The sequence below is a fragment of the Macrotis lagotis genome, chromosome 5 (assembly GCF_037893015.1).
Source record: "Macrotis lagotis isolate mMagLag1 chromosome 5, bilby.v1.9.chrom.fasta, whole genome shotgun sequence".
In the NCBI taxonomy this organism is placed as follows: Eukaryota; Metazoa; Chordata; class Mammalia; order Peramelemorphia; family Peramelidae; genus Macrotis; species Macrotis lagotis.
Genome location: NC_133662.1, coordinates 46416422 through 46433682, shown reverse-complemented (window position 1 = coordinate 46433682; position 17261 = coordinate 46416422). Strand labels below are relative to the sequence as shown.

The window sequence follows — 17261 nt, the reverse complement described above, 5'->3', positions numbered from 1 at the left end:
GCCACAAAGAAGATATATATATTCCTTTCTATCCCTATTCATTTTTCTCCATATGTCTATCATATCTATTTTTTCTAAGATTCTATTCACCTTCTTAATTTCCTTTTTGTTTATTTTGTGGTTAAATTTATTTAATTCTGATAATGGGAGGTTCAGGTCCCCCATTAATATAATTTTGCTTTCTATGTCTTCCTATAATTCATTTAACTTCTCTAAGAATTTGGATGCTATATCATTTGATGCACATATGTTTAATATTGACACATTTTATTATTATTGGTTCCTTTTAAGAAGATGTAGTTTCCTTCCTTATTCCTTTTAATTAGATGCATTCTTGCTTTTTGCTTTGTCTGAGATCAGGAAAAACTTCCCCTGATTTTTTTTTTTACTTCATCTGAAGTGTAATTTGCTTTACTTCTATCTTTTATCTTTATCCTCTTTGTATCTCCCTTCTTCAGATGTTTTTCTTGTAGATAACAATTGTAGAATTCTTCCAAACAGTGAGATCTTATCCCAGAAGCTAAAGTCTTTGGGTTTACCAGAGCTTCTACCCTCATTTTCCTCATTTCTAAAACAAGGACGTTTGACCAGATGACCTCCAAGACACTTTTTAGCTCTTAAAATTTTATAAAAGGAAACACATTAAAAGACACAATACATTGTCATGTTATCTATAGGCATTGAAACAAATAGCTAGACAAAGATCTAAGTTTTTAGATGATAAGATAAACACTTTTCCATGCTTTAGTGAACTTCTCCAAATCCAGAATTTCAGTGATTAATATTTGATAAATATTTGATTGAAAATGATAACTAAGCAAATTGCATCATGCTTAAAGATACTATTGAGAACCAGAGAATATCAACATTTAACACATATTTAGAGGAAAGGAATTAAATAATAAGAATGATAATATTTATATGGTGCTTACTATGTGACAGATTAAATGCGAAGTACCTTACAATTATTATCTCATTTGATCCTGAGCAACACTCCTCATTTGCATTCAGTTTTATCAAATTATAGTTACTGAAACTCTGGATTTGGAGTTCACTAAAGCTTGGTAAAGTGTCCATCTTATCACCAAAAAACCTATGTATTTGTCTAGGTATTCACTGTGATTCTTAGAAGCAACATTATATTGTCTTCTGATGCATTTCTTTTTATACAATTTTAAGATCTAATATTCAGAGTTCAGAATCATTCTTGTTTTATAGATGAAGAAATCAAGGCAAACAAAGATTGGATGACTAGTCCAGCAACACATAGCTATGATGCATCTGAGAATAGATTTGAACTTTTGTCTTCCTAACTCCAGGTTCAATGTATCGTGCCACCTAGCTGCTCTTAGCTGCTAATTTCTAAATGAAAAATCCATCTAAGGTTGCATAAATAAGTCTTTAGAAAAATCAATAGAAGGAAATGTAAAAAATCTACCAAGGGAATAATGACAAATCAGAAACAAAAATAAACAAGAAAATCACAGACTTCAGTTGAATGTTGATGAAGCTGAGCTGGATGCTATGTGAAAAGAATTCAGTGGAAAAAATAGAGATATATACTTTTTTCAAGTACAAATGGAACATTTACAAAAATTGATCATGTTCTGAGGCATAACTTCACAGTCAGACATTTTCAAAATGACTTAAAGATGATAAATAATGAAAGAGTAAACAAAAAAATGCTCAAAGGATAAAAATCTATGTATAGAATGAAATTCCTGATGTAACAGATTATAGAACTATTGAGTTATATTAAAGATAATATAAAAATCATTATGTGGGACTGCTTGGTGGCACTGTGGTTAGAGTACTGGGCCCGGAGTCAGGAAGCCTCCTCTTCCTGAGTTTATATTTGACCTTAGACCTTTATTAGTTGTGTTACCCTAGGCAATTCACTTAATCAAATAAGCTAGAAAAAGAAATAGTAAGCCACCTCAATAAATTTGTCAAGAAGATGCCAAATGGTGTCATAAAGAGTCAGACATGACTCTCCCCCCCCAAAATGTAAAAATGTATGAGATGCAAATAAAGAGGTATTCTTCTGAATTCTTTGCTTATAATAAAAGAAGAAAAAAAAGAAAGTAAGATCCTTCCAAATGGGTATTGTTTTATTCTTTGTATTTGTGCACCCCAGCACCTTGGGGCTCAGTAGACAATAAATGTTGTTGGTCATCGATAAATTGGTGACATGACTGAAGATAAAGAAGAAAGTACAAAGATGGAAAATTTTCAAATAAAAAGAGATAAGCAAAAAAAGATAAAGGATTAAATAACCAGTTGCTTTTGGAAAGCAATATAATACAAGTGATAAACAGTTAGGTAAACTAGACTAGCAATGATTTGGGAATTCAGTAGATTAGATGATTTATCATAGCTACAGAATTCTTGTCATAGGAGAAACTCCTATGTTTGTGAAATTTGTAGGAGACTGACCAAGGGAGGAAGATCAGGTGAAGGAGGATATAGAGTTAGGAGGGGGTAGGCAGGAAGCCCAATGGGACACCAGTCTAGGATTCTTATTGAAGTAGGTTAGGAACCAAAGCCAAAAGAACCAGGTAGGATAAGAAAGGTAATACACAGTTTGGAAATGATATTATTAATTTATTATTACATAGCAACTTTCAAAATATTCTATTTTAATAAGCTCAGATAAACTCTTGTCATCTCCTTTACTGTTTGTCCTTGATTCTTGAAGAGGACCATGACATCAGGCAAGTGATGCTGTGACATGCAAGTGAATTGGATTTAAGTGAAGGAGGGCTCTTCAAAGTCACCAGCCTCACTTTCTCCTCAGGAATCATCTCATCTCCATTTTACAAATTAGAAATCCAAGATACAGATATTAGATGTTTTTAAAGGTTCACACAACTAATTAATGCTGGAATTAGGGAAAAAATCATGCCTTTTGACCACAAATTGTATTCTTTCTAACATACCATCTCTGATAGAACTCAGCATTCCAAGACAAAAAACCAATATGACTCTAGGAAATGTATGGTAATGGTGATGATATTTATGTGGTGTGCATGGAGGAGAGGAGAGCAGAGTGACAATGAGTGAAATGAATGGTTTTCTGTCAGCTTTTTGATCTATAGACTTGGTTGCCATGGATGTATCAGTGACTCCAAATGACAGAACACTGACAGAATGGTTGGAGATTGAAGGACCTGAAGGATGTTTACTGTAGAGAAGATAAGACTTGGCAAATGAGAGCAACCTTCAAATATTAGAACCCACTGTCATTTGGAAGAGGGATTAGACTTCCTATGTGGATTACCAGGAGAAGAACTATATTAACTATATATTTTTTTAGGTTCTTGCAAGGCAAATGGGGTTAAGTGGCTTACCCAAGGCCACACAGCTAGGTAATTATTAAGTGTCTGAGACCAGATTTGAACCCAGGTGCTCCTGACTCCAAGGCCGGTGCTTTATCCATTACACCACCTAGCCTCCCCGATATATTAACTATATTAAAGTTATAAATTAACTATATTTTCCTTTTCATTGTCTTGAAAGAACCCCGAGCACATTTTGTTAACTTCTTTTCTTCCTACAAAGTATACATCTTCATTCTTGAAAACAAATATTATGTGAAAAATCAGTCTTTGTATTTTTTTAAATTTAAGTATAATGGAATAATGTACACATACACAAATACAAATGAATAATAACTAGACCTGTGATTTTATTGGGATAGGAAAGTTCCTGAATAAAGAAATGCTTTTTGCCAATGCAAGACAGAACTTTCTGTATTGTGCAGCACTGAGATGTTCAGTGAATATACATATATTCAGAATATTATGTATATATATATATACATATTCAAAAAGGCAGATCTTAACTCAATACTAAGAAGAATATTCTCACTTAGCACTGTCAAACAATGGAACAGATTGCCTTGAAGTCCTGTCATTAGATGGTTTCAAACAGAAGTTGGATGACCATCTGTCAAAGATACTTTAAAATGAATTCTGGAATTAGATAGAACCTTCTAGGAGGTGCAGTGAATACAAGCACTAGGTCTAAAGTCAGGAAAACCTGAGTTCAAATTCAGCCTCAGAACCTAGCTCATGAGCTGGGCAAGTCATTTAGTACTGTTTGTCTCAGTTTCCTCATTTGTAAAATGAATTAGAGAAGGAAATGGCAGATTACTCCAGTATCATTGCCAAGAAAACCCCAAATGAGATAAAGAAGAACTGGACTTTAGTGAAACTATTGAACAACAAATATTCCTTCTACTTTTAAAATCCATATACATGTTTTTCAATTACTTTTTTCCATTTTTTTATTATGAACTTAACAATCAGCAATATTTCAATAAAAACCAAGAACAAAGATGGTATAAAAAACTGGATTGTCATGCAGAGCTTATAAAAAATATATGCACACTAGTATACAAGAAGATATATATATATATATATAAAAATATTAAATACATAATATACACATATGTTTATGTGTATACCTTCACCTGCCTATTTATTTACACATATACACACATATTTACTTAGCTTCTCAGTACTGCACAGTGCTTTAAGACTATGAATTACAGAGAAAGTTCTGCTTTCATGGGCAGAAGGCATTTCCTTATTCAGGGTCCTTCCTATCCCAATGAAATCACAGGCCTACTCATTCATTTGTATTTTGTGTGTGTGTGTGTGTGTGTGTGTGTGTGTGTGTGTGTGTATATATATATATACCCTATTCTATTATACTTAAATTAAAAAAAAACAGGCTGATTTTTGCACATAATATTTGTTTTAAAGATTGAAGATGCACACTTTGTAGGAAGAAAAGAAGTTAATAAAAATATTTGTAGAGAATGCTTGGGGTTATTTCAAGATGATGAAAAGGAAATGGGAAATACTAAGTTGTCAAGTGTCAAAAGGGTTTTGGGGAAAAAATCTGAAACTCCCCTCCCCTACTAGAAGATGGATCTATAAAAAAGTAGGTCATTTAGTCCTTACAGTGGACCTTGGTATTGTATTTTTCTTTTTTGAGATTTTTGTCCGAGTTTGGATAATGTGATTGTCTAATAAAGGTTTCAGTGTCTGGGAGACTAACAATAGATTTTATTCCACAGTAAGAGAGTTTATTATAAAAGAAATAAACAAGCGAAAAAGTTCACCTCTTTGTGTTGGGGGTAGGTTGGATAGGGGGAAGCCAATCAACCCAGTTTAGGCTTTTTGAGCTCTTTGTTTGCAGGCAGCCAGGCAGAAATGAGTATTTGCCATTGTGCGCTTCTAGAATTATTCTAGTACATTGTGCTTTGGACATGACACATCAGTGTGTGGGATTTATCTTTTATTACCTGCCAGGAGCTTCTGGTGAGAGTCACCATTGAATTCCCTAACAATCTTTGTTGTCTGGATAGATATAAATATTGTGCTCATTTGACCACAACCTTTGTGATTTCTGGGGCTGACTTAAAACAGAATGTGCTGAGATGAATGATGAAGGAGGGCCTCTGTAGAAGGTAAGATGTTAATTATTAATAATAATAATACTATTTATTACCAGACTAAGAATGATTTTTTGGCATTCTGAGTACCCATATGAATAAAAGCAGAATTATCCTATTCCTAATGTGCCTAAATTGGGAAAGTTTGTGAACATTCTCTTCACTTACATTATGAAAATTCAGGCATTTACAAAAACAAAGCAAAGTAATATTCATAGATTTAGTAATCTAGAGCTGAAAGAGACTTTAGAAGCTATAGAGATAAGCCCTATCACTTTAAAGATGAGGAAAATTGGGAGCAGCTAGGTGGCACAATGGATAGAACACTGGCCCTGGAGTCAGGAGTATCTGGGTTCAAATTTGATCTCAGACACTTAATAATTGCCTAGCTATGGGATCTTGGGCAAGTCACTTAACCCCATTGCCTTGCAAAAACAAACCAAAAAAAAGCAAAAAGGATGAGGAAATTAAGACCTAGTAAAGTCAAATGAATTTTCCAAGGTAATATGAATTTTAAGGGCTGAGTTGGAATTTAAACAAAGTTCCCCTGACTCCAAAGTCAATTTCACAGCACAGCACTACTTTTCATCAATATTAAAAACAAACAAAAAACTTTTAATGAATGAGATTTAAAGTTGTCAAACTTTGAATAATAATTTTTATTAAATTATAGAATAATAACCTTGAGATTAAAAAAGAAGATAAAAAACTTCTGTAAAATATTTTAGGATAGTGATGGTGGTAGAAGGGGATTGTTACTTATTTTCATCTCTATTTGTCTAGGATTTGTGTTTACTGTAGGTCTGGACCTCTGAGAAATGGCAAAGTGAATAGAGTATGGTCAGTGAAGTTGAGAAGCTCTTCATTTGGCACACACTAGCCATGTTTACCTGTACAAGTACTTCTCTGTAACTAGGGAAAGTCACTAAAATGGTTCCCCCTTCATGGCATTCCATCTCTTGCTTCCAAAACTTTGCAATGACTTTTCTCCACTCCTTCTCAAAGGGAGTCAGTGCTAGTCATGAAGTCAGGAAGACCTGAATTCAAGTCCAGCCTCAGATACTTTCTAGGTGGATGACCATGGGCAAGTCACTTAACATTGCTTGAATTCAATTTTTTCATCTGTAAAATGGGAGTAATGCCCAGGTTTGCTATGAGGATTAAATGAGATAATAATTGTAATGTATTTAGCACAGTGTCTGGCACATAATAAACACTATATAAACTTTAGATGTCTTTACTATGCATTGTTTTCCTTCTCTACTCTGCTTTAGAAAAATTTAGTTTCATCCAAGGCTCAGCTCAAGGGCTACTTTTTATAAGATTGGATTAATTCCCCCCTCCAAGTTTTTTGACACAATCTCAAACTTTGTATTATATATATTTTGTTTGCCAATTGAAAACCAGGTTTCTTGAGGGCAGGGAATGTTTTCATTTTTGTTGTGTATTCTCAGAGCTTAGCAGCATAAATGCTGACTTCAGTTGATTTGAATGTCACAAAACTATAGTTGATGAGACAAGTAGTGGATAGGACACTGCATTGGTGGTCAGGAGGCCTTTAAAGATGATCTAAAGTACTAGCTGTATGATCCTGGGCAAATCACTCAACCTCTCTGGTCCTCAGATACCTTATCTATAAAAGAGATTTAGACTCAATGGCTTCTGTGGCCTCTTCTAATCTCTGGGGTTTAAATCTTCATAGGATTTTATTCCACAATAAGAGTTTATTATAATAATTACTTCCCTTTTGAAATCAGATCTAAAATATTTTATTTTTATTTCTCATCTGTATAAGAGAGTAGAGCTCAATGGCTTCTGAGGTACCTTTTCCTTCTGAGATTAGTGTCTTATGATTTAAATCTTCATAGAACTTAACACTACACTACTGACATCAGAAATAAAATAACTTATTTTTATAGGCAGCTAAATGGCATAGTGAATAGAACCCTGAACCTAGAGCCAGGAATACTTTTCTACCCACCTCAGACATTTTCTAATTATGACCTTGGGCAAAGCATTTAACCTTTGCTTTTCTCAGTTTCCTTAACTATAAAAATGGGAATAACAATAATAATACCTACCTCCCAGGGTTGTTGTAGTGTCCAAATGAAATAAAGAGCTTAGCTTGACAGATAATAGGTTTGTCTTTCATTTCAAAGAAGACCACAACATCAAGGGGGTGATGTCATTATAGGCACATGATTTGGATTTGAGAGAGGAAGTTTATGTTAAGTCACCAGCCTCACTTCTCCTCTAGAGTCATCTGGATCCAGTGGCCAGATATGAAGCAGGACGACTGAAAATGGTCCCTGATGTGAGGCAATCAGAGTTAAGTGACTTTCCCAAGGTCACACAGCTAGTAAGTGGCAAGTGAGCCAGGATTCAAACTTTCATCCTCTTGACTCCAAGGCTAGTACTCTATCCATTGCACCACCTAGATACTATATAAATGAAAGTTATGATTTTAATTGGTAAAATAATACTTTGGAGTTAGATAAATTTTGTTCCATCTATAGGAGAAGAATTTAAAGTTACCTTTATGCACCAATTTTAAAAAAAATATTTTTATTGAGAAATGACTGTTATTAGTTCATAATATACTTCCATTCAGTTTGACATGGGCAGCAGTGTCACGCTCCTTGGGAACTTGGTGAGTCAGCTATAGTCCTCAAATACTGACAGCTGCAAATGTACGCTATAACCTAATAAGTCACTGAATTGACCAGATGTGATTAATCTGATTCATGTTTTGGTCCTTAAGAGTTTATATGATATCTATGTTCAACTTATAGATTGATACCTCTAACAAACCCCATGGAGTCCAAAGTATAGGCCACAATGCCAACAGGCATTACACCTATTGAAAATTCAGGGAATTTACTTTGTTTTTCCCAGAAATAGAATATATGAATATATTAACTGCACTACTGACTTACCAAATCAAATCTATTGACCATGACAATGCCACTGAATCATGGGTATAATTATGAAAAGGGAGGAATTAAACTGGAAGAAATTTATAGGATCCTGGTTTGAGAGGTGGAAAGGTCCTTAGAGAACATCTAGTCCTATTTAAAAAAAATGTGAAAACTGAGGCCCAGAGAAGTTACATCATTTATCTCAGGTCACAAAGTTTCTATGTAGCAGAGCAGTGGTGTGAATCTACATTCTCTTAACTCTAGATCTAGTGCAAGGTTATTTAGTTCAACTCTTGCATTTTATAGATGGAGAACCCAAGTCTCAGAGAAGTGAAGCAAATCATCACATAGGTAGTCAAGACACAAACATGTTTGTGGAGAGCAGAGACAGGGTCAGGAGAGGCAGTATGGGTTAATCAGAAAAGCACTGTACTTGTATTCAGCTTCAAACTCATCTTTGACATTTTTGTGGTTATTGGGAGCGCACAAAGAATCAGATACAACTGAAAATGACTGATCAATAATAGCTCAAATCCTGCCTTTGACACTTTCTAGTTTTATGAGTATTAATAAGTTATTCAAATGTTTTGAATTTCAGCCTCCTAATTTGAAATTAGGGAAGTTATCATGTATAGTGCCTATGTCACAGAATGATGGTACAGATTTAATGAGTGATGTACTCTTTAAATTTTTAAAAATTTTTCTTTATTTGAGGCAATGGAGTTTGAGTGACTTGCCAAAGGTCACTCAGCTAGCCAATTATTAAGTGTCTGAGGTCAGATTTGAATCCTGACTCCAGAGTCAGTGCTTTAGCCACTGTACCACCTAGCTGCCCTTTGAATATTAATCCTTTTATATAATATTAGGTTTTAAAATTATAGTTGAGGAGAGCAAAGTTGATCTTTTTTAAAAAAAATAAATCAGTGGAATTTGATTTTGAATTGCTTGCTTTTTCCCCATAGTAACGTTCAATCTGTTCTTGGACACTAAAATTATTTTCTATATTCTCCATTCTAATCTTCAGGAATAATTTAAATCAATCACATGTAGAGCCTCAAAGCAGTCAGGATGCATCTAAGTCTACAATGACCTCTTACTTTGAATGATCCTTTCATTTCAGCTAGACTTACAGATAGGGATGGGATCTGGGATCTCTTTGGTAGGAAAGTTAGTGGATGAAGCAACTCCCTTGTATTTTTTTTTATTTTATTTATTAATTTATTTTTTGAATTTTACAATTTTTCTCCTAATCTTGCTTCCCTCCTCCCACCCCCCAAGAAGGAAGTCTGTTCGTCTTTACATTGTTTACATTGTTTCCATATACACTGATCTAAGTTGAATGTGATGAGAGAGAAATCATATCCTCAAAGAAGAAAAATAAAGTATAAGAGATAGCAAAATTGTATAATCAGAGAGCAGTTTTTTAAAAAAGTTAAAGGTAATAGTCTTTGGTCTTTGTTTATACTCCACAGTTCTTTCTTTGGATACAGATGGTATTCTCCATTGTAGATACCCCCAAACTGTGCCTGATTGTTGCTCTGCTTTGATCACCCCCATGAGCAACTCCCTTGTTTTGAAGCAATATTTTGTCTGATATTTTTATTCTTAAGGAGTTGCCTAAATTTTTAAGAGATTAAGTGACTTGTTTAAGGTCACACAGTCAATATATGTCAGAGGCAGGATTTGAATAGAGGTCTTCCTGGTTCCAAGGTCATCTTTCTATCTTCTATGTATTATTGCTTCTTTAGCATCTCAGAAGGCTAGGAAAACCCCAAGACTCAGAATAAACTAAACAAAGGTAGCAGAAAAACACCAAATCTAGGCTTTCATTTTTAAACAGATGCTTTATTTGCTTCTATAAATATTATTTATGAATGAAAAATAATTAAGTATATATCAAATAAGAACCTTGGTAGAATAACTCTGACCATTCTTTTATCCCACCCAAGAAACTCTTGGGTATCGTCCAATTCCTCTGTAAAGCTATACATGCTAAGATAATCAAAGGAGGGAAGAAGGGTGATGTAGTAACTGGAAGGAATGTGTACAATGTGGTTCTTTCCAGCTAGATGGAACAATGGATGGAGTGCTAGGTCTGAATTCAGGAAGACTCATTTTGCTGAGTTCAAAGCTGTCTTCAGACACTTATTAGCTGTGTGATCTTGGGTGAGTTACTTAACCCTACTTGCCTCAGTTCCAGAAACTGGAGGAAGAAATGACCAACCGCTCCAGTTTCTTTACTAAGAAAACTTCAAATAGGTTCATAAAGTATCAGGCATAATTGAAACAACTGAACAATAACAACAATAGTATAAATGTTAGGGAGAATGATTAAAACACTGCTGCTCTACTCCAGATGCTCTGGGAACAGCAGGGGTTAACTGCCGATAACATACAGCATAAAAAAGGGCATGTTCACACAAGGGGGTAGCTTGTTTGGATGAGAAAAACAGGGCAATGACTTTCCCAAGTTAACAATTTCTTTGGCTTAGTCTTCAGTTAAGAAAAGAATATTCATTAATCTCTGATTTAATAGCTTCCCTTAAGGGTATACTACTGAGATCTTTAATCAAAACAATGTCACAAAGTAATGTCTTCAGTCAACTTCTTCGAACTGGTGCCCAGAAAAAAAGATGGAAAGAAACATTCAGATTCCTGTAATTGGACCCTAAAGGTATCTGAGACTATGAAATAGAGCAAAGTGATACTACATAATCATCTTCAAAATCTATTTTTCATTTCCTGAGATGCAAAGGAAATTGTGGGGTGCCCTACAGTGCAAATTATACAGGAAGTCAAGAAACATTAACTTATTTAGACAGAAAATACATTTTTTTGTTCAGACTTGATATTTTTTTATAAAGGTATAACCAAACATGATGATCAAGAATAAATGCCAAATTGATTCAGATCAGAGATTTATAATCCAGTAGTCTGTATCTGGCAAGATTTCAAGGGATACCTGGGAGAGAGCAGAGTGGCCTTTATAATATAACACCAAAAAGCTGGAGATGTTAATAAATTAGTACATTGTCTAGCATTTGCTGTGTCCAGGCACTGTATTAAACCCTGAAGATAACAAAGACAAGAAGAAAATAAACCGGTCTTTTCTATCAATGAGCTTAGAGTTTAATGGGGGAGACAACAAGCAAACAACTATTTATATGAACACATACACACATATGTGATATATATGCATTATATACATATACACACATAAACATACATACACATACATATATAAATGTTTATATATATTTATTTATTCATACACATTCAGATAAGTTGGGGTGCCATTGCAGAAAGAAGACACTAAAATTAAAGAGAACTGGGAAAGGCTTTTAGAGAGTAGGGCTTTATCTGAAACTTAAAGTCAGAAGGGAAGCTAGGAGGCAGAGAAGAGGAGAGAGAGAGATTCCAGGAGTGAGGGATAGCCAATGAAAATGCCAGAACTGGGAGATGGATTGTCTGATATGAAAGGTAGCAAGGAGGTTAGACTCTGGTATTGTAGTTTGAAGTACATAGAAGGGAGTAAGGTATAAGAAGACTTTTCTAGTCTAGTAGCCCCCTTATAATGTTTTTTTAGAAGTCAAACAAATTTTCTTCTCTCTCTCTCTCTCTTTCTCATTTAAAAAAAATATTTAAGGGGCAATGGAGTTAAGTGGCTTGCCCAAGGCCACACAGCTAGGCAATTATTAAGTGTCTGAGGTCAAATTTGAACTCAGGTCCTCCTGACTACAGGGCCGGTGCTCTATCCACTGTGCCACTTAGCTGCCCCCAATTTTTCTTTTATATTTGTTTTTGGAGGAAATAGGGAGCCACTAGAAGTTTCTGAAGGGTATGTGAGTGACAGATCTGTGCTTTAGAAAGATCATTTAGGTGGTTAAGTAGAGCATGTACTAGAGAGAGGAAAGAACAGATACCTAGCTGTAGGCTATATTGCTTTAGTTAAGGTGTGAGATAATAAGGACCTGCACCAGATGACAGTATCAGAAAAGAGAAGATGGACAAGAGGTGTTTTGAAGATAGAAACAGCAGAGCTTGACAACTTGGATCAATCATTCAGTCAACAAATATTTATTAAGTATCTATGTGGCAGATATCTAAGACAGTGGTTAGAGTCTGGTTGAGTCTAGACACTGGTCTAACAAAAATTGTACTATTCTTAATCCCCCAATCTGGTCCACCCTTTCCTTTTCCCACATCTTTACTCATTCTGTCAGAATGAACTATGACAATTTCCACCTGTTGAGATCTTTCCAACTTGGGTGTCACCTTTTCAGCAAAATCTTCCTTTACCACCCTCCCTGCCAGTGAAAGTAGTTCCCCCCCCCCCCCCGTTACTTCATATTTCTTATGACATTACTTAAATCAGCCCTTTTGCATTTACCAGACTCTAGTTTTGGATCAGTCTTTGTCTGGATTATTTTTGCCATGAAATGGGGGTTAAACAAACATTTTAAAAAAGGAAAATAGGTCATTGATTTTAGTAGGTAAGATGCTAAACTATTTTCAACATCCTACATTTATGAGCTCCAAGTGGTGGCTCCCTTTTTGGGGGTGGTAGTGAGAAAAAAGAAAAAGGGAGGAAGGGAGGGAGAGAGACAGAGAGAGAGAGAGAAAGACTGAGAGAGAGACACACACACACAGAAAGAGACAGAGACAAAGAAAGAGAGATATACACACAGTCAAAAACACTCAGGCAAAATAGAAACAGAGACTGAGAGACAGAGATCGTGTCAAAGAATGAAAGAGCTCTTGAATATAATAAAAAAATTATCACAAAAGCACAGAAAGTATATAAGAGAACAGGAAATTCCTTAGGTTAAGTGAGGCCAGTTTAGCAAGCAGTGGAGGGGAAGAAAGTGAAGAGGACCCGAGTTTGATATAAATTCTATCCAGGCAAGTCATTCTTTAAATGGGCCAGTGAAGCAGTGTGTTCAGGTATTTTATCATGTCCAGCTCTTTGTGACCCTATTTAAGGTTTGCTTGGCAAGGATACCAGAATGGTTTGCCAATTTCTTTTCCAATTCATTTACCTGATGAGGAAACCAAGGCAAAAGGGTTCTGTGATTTGCTTAGAGTCATACAGCTAATAAGTGTCTGAGATCACATTAAAAATTCTGATGATTAGTCTTCCTTCCAACTGTTCATTATTATACTCAGTTCAGGCTAATCAAGACTTATTATTTGAAATCTTGCTGCTTGGTCCTACACCCTTAAGGTTTGAAAGTTCCTGGGCTTATTTGCCTTCCTTCAACCTCCCATAATACTTTTTGCTCTTCTTCCCCTGGATTAACTACATGAAAGTGCAACTCAAAAACTCCTCATACTATTTTAGCCTTGATTCCTTAACTAGGTGAGGATGTGTCTTAATCAAGCAATATGCTTGATTAAAACACACACATATATTGCACATCATAAACTAAAAAGTCTTTGAACTATAGTTTTTCAGACAGGTTAATGAAGCATGGGTTCAGATGTCCCAAGAAATATCTATAAATTATTAAGAACATTATTAAGGACTCATTTCAGAATTTAATTAATAATAGCTTCCTAGTTGAACTCCTTGAGAAGGAACTACTTGGGGTAGGAAAAGCCTTAATTTTGACCATGACTCTTTTTTCCCCCTTTCTCTCTCCCTCCCCACTTTGGTCTTGAAGATTTTGAATTACTTATCTTCCCATCAGTGTCCATTTAAAGATTTTTTTTTTAAGGCAGAGTTAAGTAATTTGTCCAGGGTCACACAATTTGTAAGAGTCAGAGGTTGGATTTAAATGTTTTCCATCAAGAATTACAAGTCATGGGGTGGCTAGGTGGCACAGTGGATAGAGCACTGGTCTTGGGGTCAGGAGTACCTGAGTTCAAATCCTGCCTCAGACACTTAATAATTACCTAGCTGTGTGGCCTTGGGCAAGCCACTTAACCCCATTGCCTTGCAAAAACTAAAAAAAAAAAAAAAAAAAAAGAATTACAAGTCACTGCAGACTTTTTGGATTGTCTCAAATTAGACATTATATTGACTTTTAAGCTTTATGGAAATTAGAAAACATTTGAATGAAATACATAGTGTCAGAGTAATTGAAAATGACAAACAAGTTAAAACCATTAAAAATAATTTCAGCATTACTAAATATGATGTGCTTGTGTATTGGTTGGGAACATCATCAATACCTTGAATCAGATGTTCAAAACAAATATATTTGATGTTACATAGATAGAGAATGTCTGGGCTAAAATAATGGGTAAAGTGATTTTCATTTAACTATTTTGTTTTATGTTGTTTTTAAGCTTGGTTGGCAAGCTATAGTTCACCTTAAAATCACTGACTTGTAAAATTGAATTAATTTTACAAAAGCAATGATCCTTTACTCTAAATATTCAATAATGTCTTTTATATAGTAAGACATATAGTGTCTAGGTCTGTAGAACTTCAAGCTATCACCTATTTTGCTCAGAGATTCACTAATAGATATAACTGAACGATTAATGGGGGCAAATTTAAAATCTATATTGGTGATAAAAATTTAGATGTGGGTCCTTAACTAAAGTCCATTACTGTTTCAAAAATGAGTGTCCAAATTCTTCCATGTCTTCTTGGGTAGTAGTTATATGTCTTTTTTCTCATATTATAATATTAAAGAATTAGTTTATAATGGATTTCTTATGCTATTTTATATAATTATGTGTGATAATTATATAATGAAGTTGCTACTATGTAGCCTTATTTTTCTTGTCTCCATCTCCCCATATCTACAATTTATCTGAATAATTTTGCTTTGTAAGCTAGCTTTTATAAAGTTCTTTCTAACCATTGGATTTTAGTTAAGTGGTGCAGTAGATAGAACGCTGGGCCTAGAGTTAGGAAGATGTGAGTTCAAATTCAGCCCTTATCCAGACACTTATTAACTGTGTGACCTTGGGCAAGTATCAGACTTGATTTCTTCATCTGTCAAAAGGGAAAGGAACTATTTCCCAAAGTTATTGTGAAGACCAAATGAGGCAATATATGTAAAGCACTTTATAAACCTTAAATAATACTAGTTATTGTTATTATTTTTTTTAGAGTCAGAAGACTGGCTCAAATACCAAATTGTCTTTCAGTAATCACATAACCTTGGACAAGTAATTTTACTGGTCTAGGTCTCTACTTCCTTATTAAAAAAATGAAGGGGTTGCCTATATAATTTCTAATTTTAAATCTATGATCAATGACTCTTCAATAGAGTTAGATACTTTTATCTGAAGAAATATATGTGCCAGAATGCAGTAACTGAAGGTCAATGATCTTACTCTTTTTGAGTATTCTTTTTGAATATAGTTTCAAGTAGTAGTCCCTCTGAGTATATAGTCCCTCTGAGTAGTCATATGAAGGTCCTGTTCATTTCTTGATAATTTTTGTTATTATTATTGTTTCCTTCATCTTTTAAGAAATATTTTATTTATTTTTGAATTTTACAATTTTCCTTATCTTGCTTCTCTTCCCCCACCCCTCACAGACGACAGTCTATTAATCTTTACATTGTTTCCATGGTATACACTGATCTAAGTTGAATGTGATGAGAAATCATATCCTTAAGGAAGAAATATAAAGTATAAGAGATAGCAAAATTATATAAGATAACTTTTTTTTAAAATTAAAGGTCTTTGGTCTTTGTTCAAACTCCACAATTCTTTCTCTGTATACAGATGGTATTCTCCTTTGCAGACAGCCCAAAATTGTGCCTGATTTTTGCACTGATGGAATGAGTAAGTCCATTAAGGTTGACCATCACCCCATGTTGCTGTTAGGGTGTATAATGTTCTTCTGGTTTGTTGTTGTTATTCTTTATTTGTTCAATTGTATCTAACTCTTCATGGCCCAATGAATCATAGTGTATAGTCAATTTGCCAATATACAATGTTAACACATATTTTTAGCAATAAGGGTAGGAAACTGTTAAAGGCTGAAACCTTTAGCACTGTCATTGATTTCCTGATAGTATCACTGATTAAATATGGTTTCTATGTGGGAACTTACGCAAATTCTTTTCTTATAATTCAGTTGTATTCATTGCTATAAAGATATATTAAAGATCAACTACCTCTAGGTACCAGGGACATAAAAGTAGTTAGGACAAAGGCTCAGTACTTGAGGAACTAATAAGCAGAAAGAGCATTGGATCTGATGTCAGATCATCTGATTTTGAAAGAACAATTCTATTACTATTATGATTTAAGAAAAATCACAAATTTCTCTGAACATTGGTTCCTCAATCACAGATGAAACATAGACTTCAGGTGATTTCTAAAAAATGTCTTCATGCTCTAAATTCTATTGTTTGATAATCTAGAGTCTAGTAAGTACAAAAGGACTGGTTTAAATAGTGTCATGAGAAATACAAAAAAAACCCAACTACTTTCACTGGCAAGGATGGTGGTAAAGGAAGACTTTGCTGAGAAGGTGATACCCAAGTTGGAAAGACTTCAATAGTCGGAAATTGTTATATTTCATTCTGACAGAATGAGCAAAGATGTAGGAATGGGAGAGAGCTGCACCAGAATGGGAAATGAAGAATAGCACAATTTTGTTAGATCATAAAGTGTGCAGTGAGGTGGTGCAGTGGATGAAGTGCTGAGTCTAGAGGCAGGAAGATTCATCTTTCAGTTCAAATCGGATACTTAAAAAAATTTATTTTTTATTTGGCAAGACAATGGGGTTAAGTGACTTGACCAAGGTTCCACAGTTAGGTAATTATTGTCTGAGGTCAAATTTGAACTTGAGTCTTCCTGACTTCAGGACCAGTATTCTATTTGCTGTACCACCTTAGCTGCTCCTAGGTCTCAGATACTTATCTAACTGTATGATCCTGGGTAAGTTACTTAACTTTGCCTCAGTT

The 17261-nt window shown here is 34.6% G+C and overlaps 1 protein-coding gene across 1 annotated transcript in view; it reads left to right on the top strand.

Moving 5' to 3' along the window:
* The first annotated feature begins 5412 nt into the window (after positions 1-5412).
* Positions 5413-17261, top strand: part of LGSN (lengsin, lens protein with glutamine synthetase domain) — a 38223-nt gene continuing 26374 nt past the window's right edge. Inside the window, exon 1 of the mRNA XM_074190185.1 lies at positions 5413-5479. The gene's annotated coding sequence lies outside the window, so the exon portion shown is untranslated. The remainder of the gene's footprint in view (positions 5480-17261) is intronic.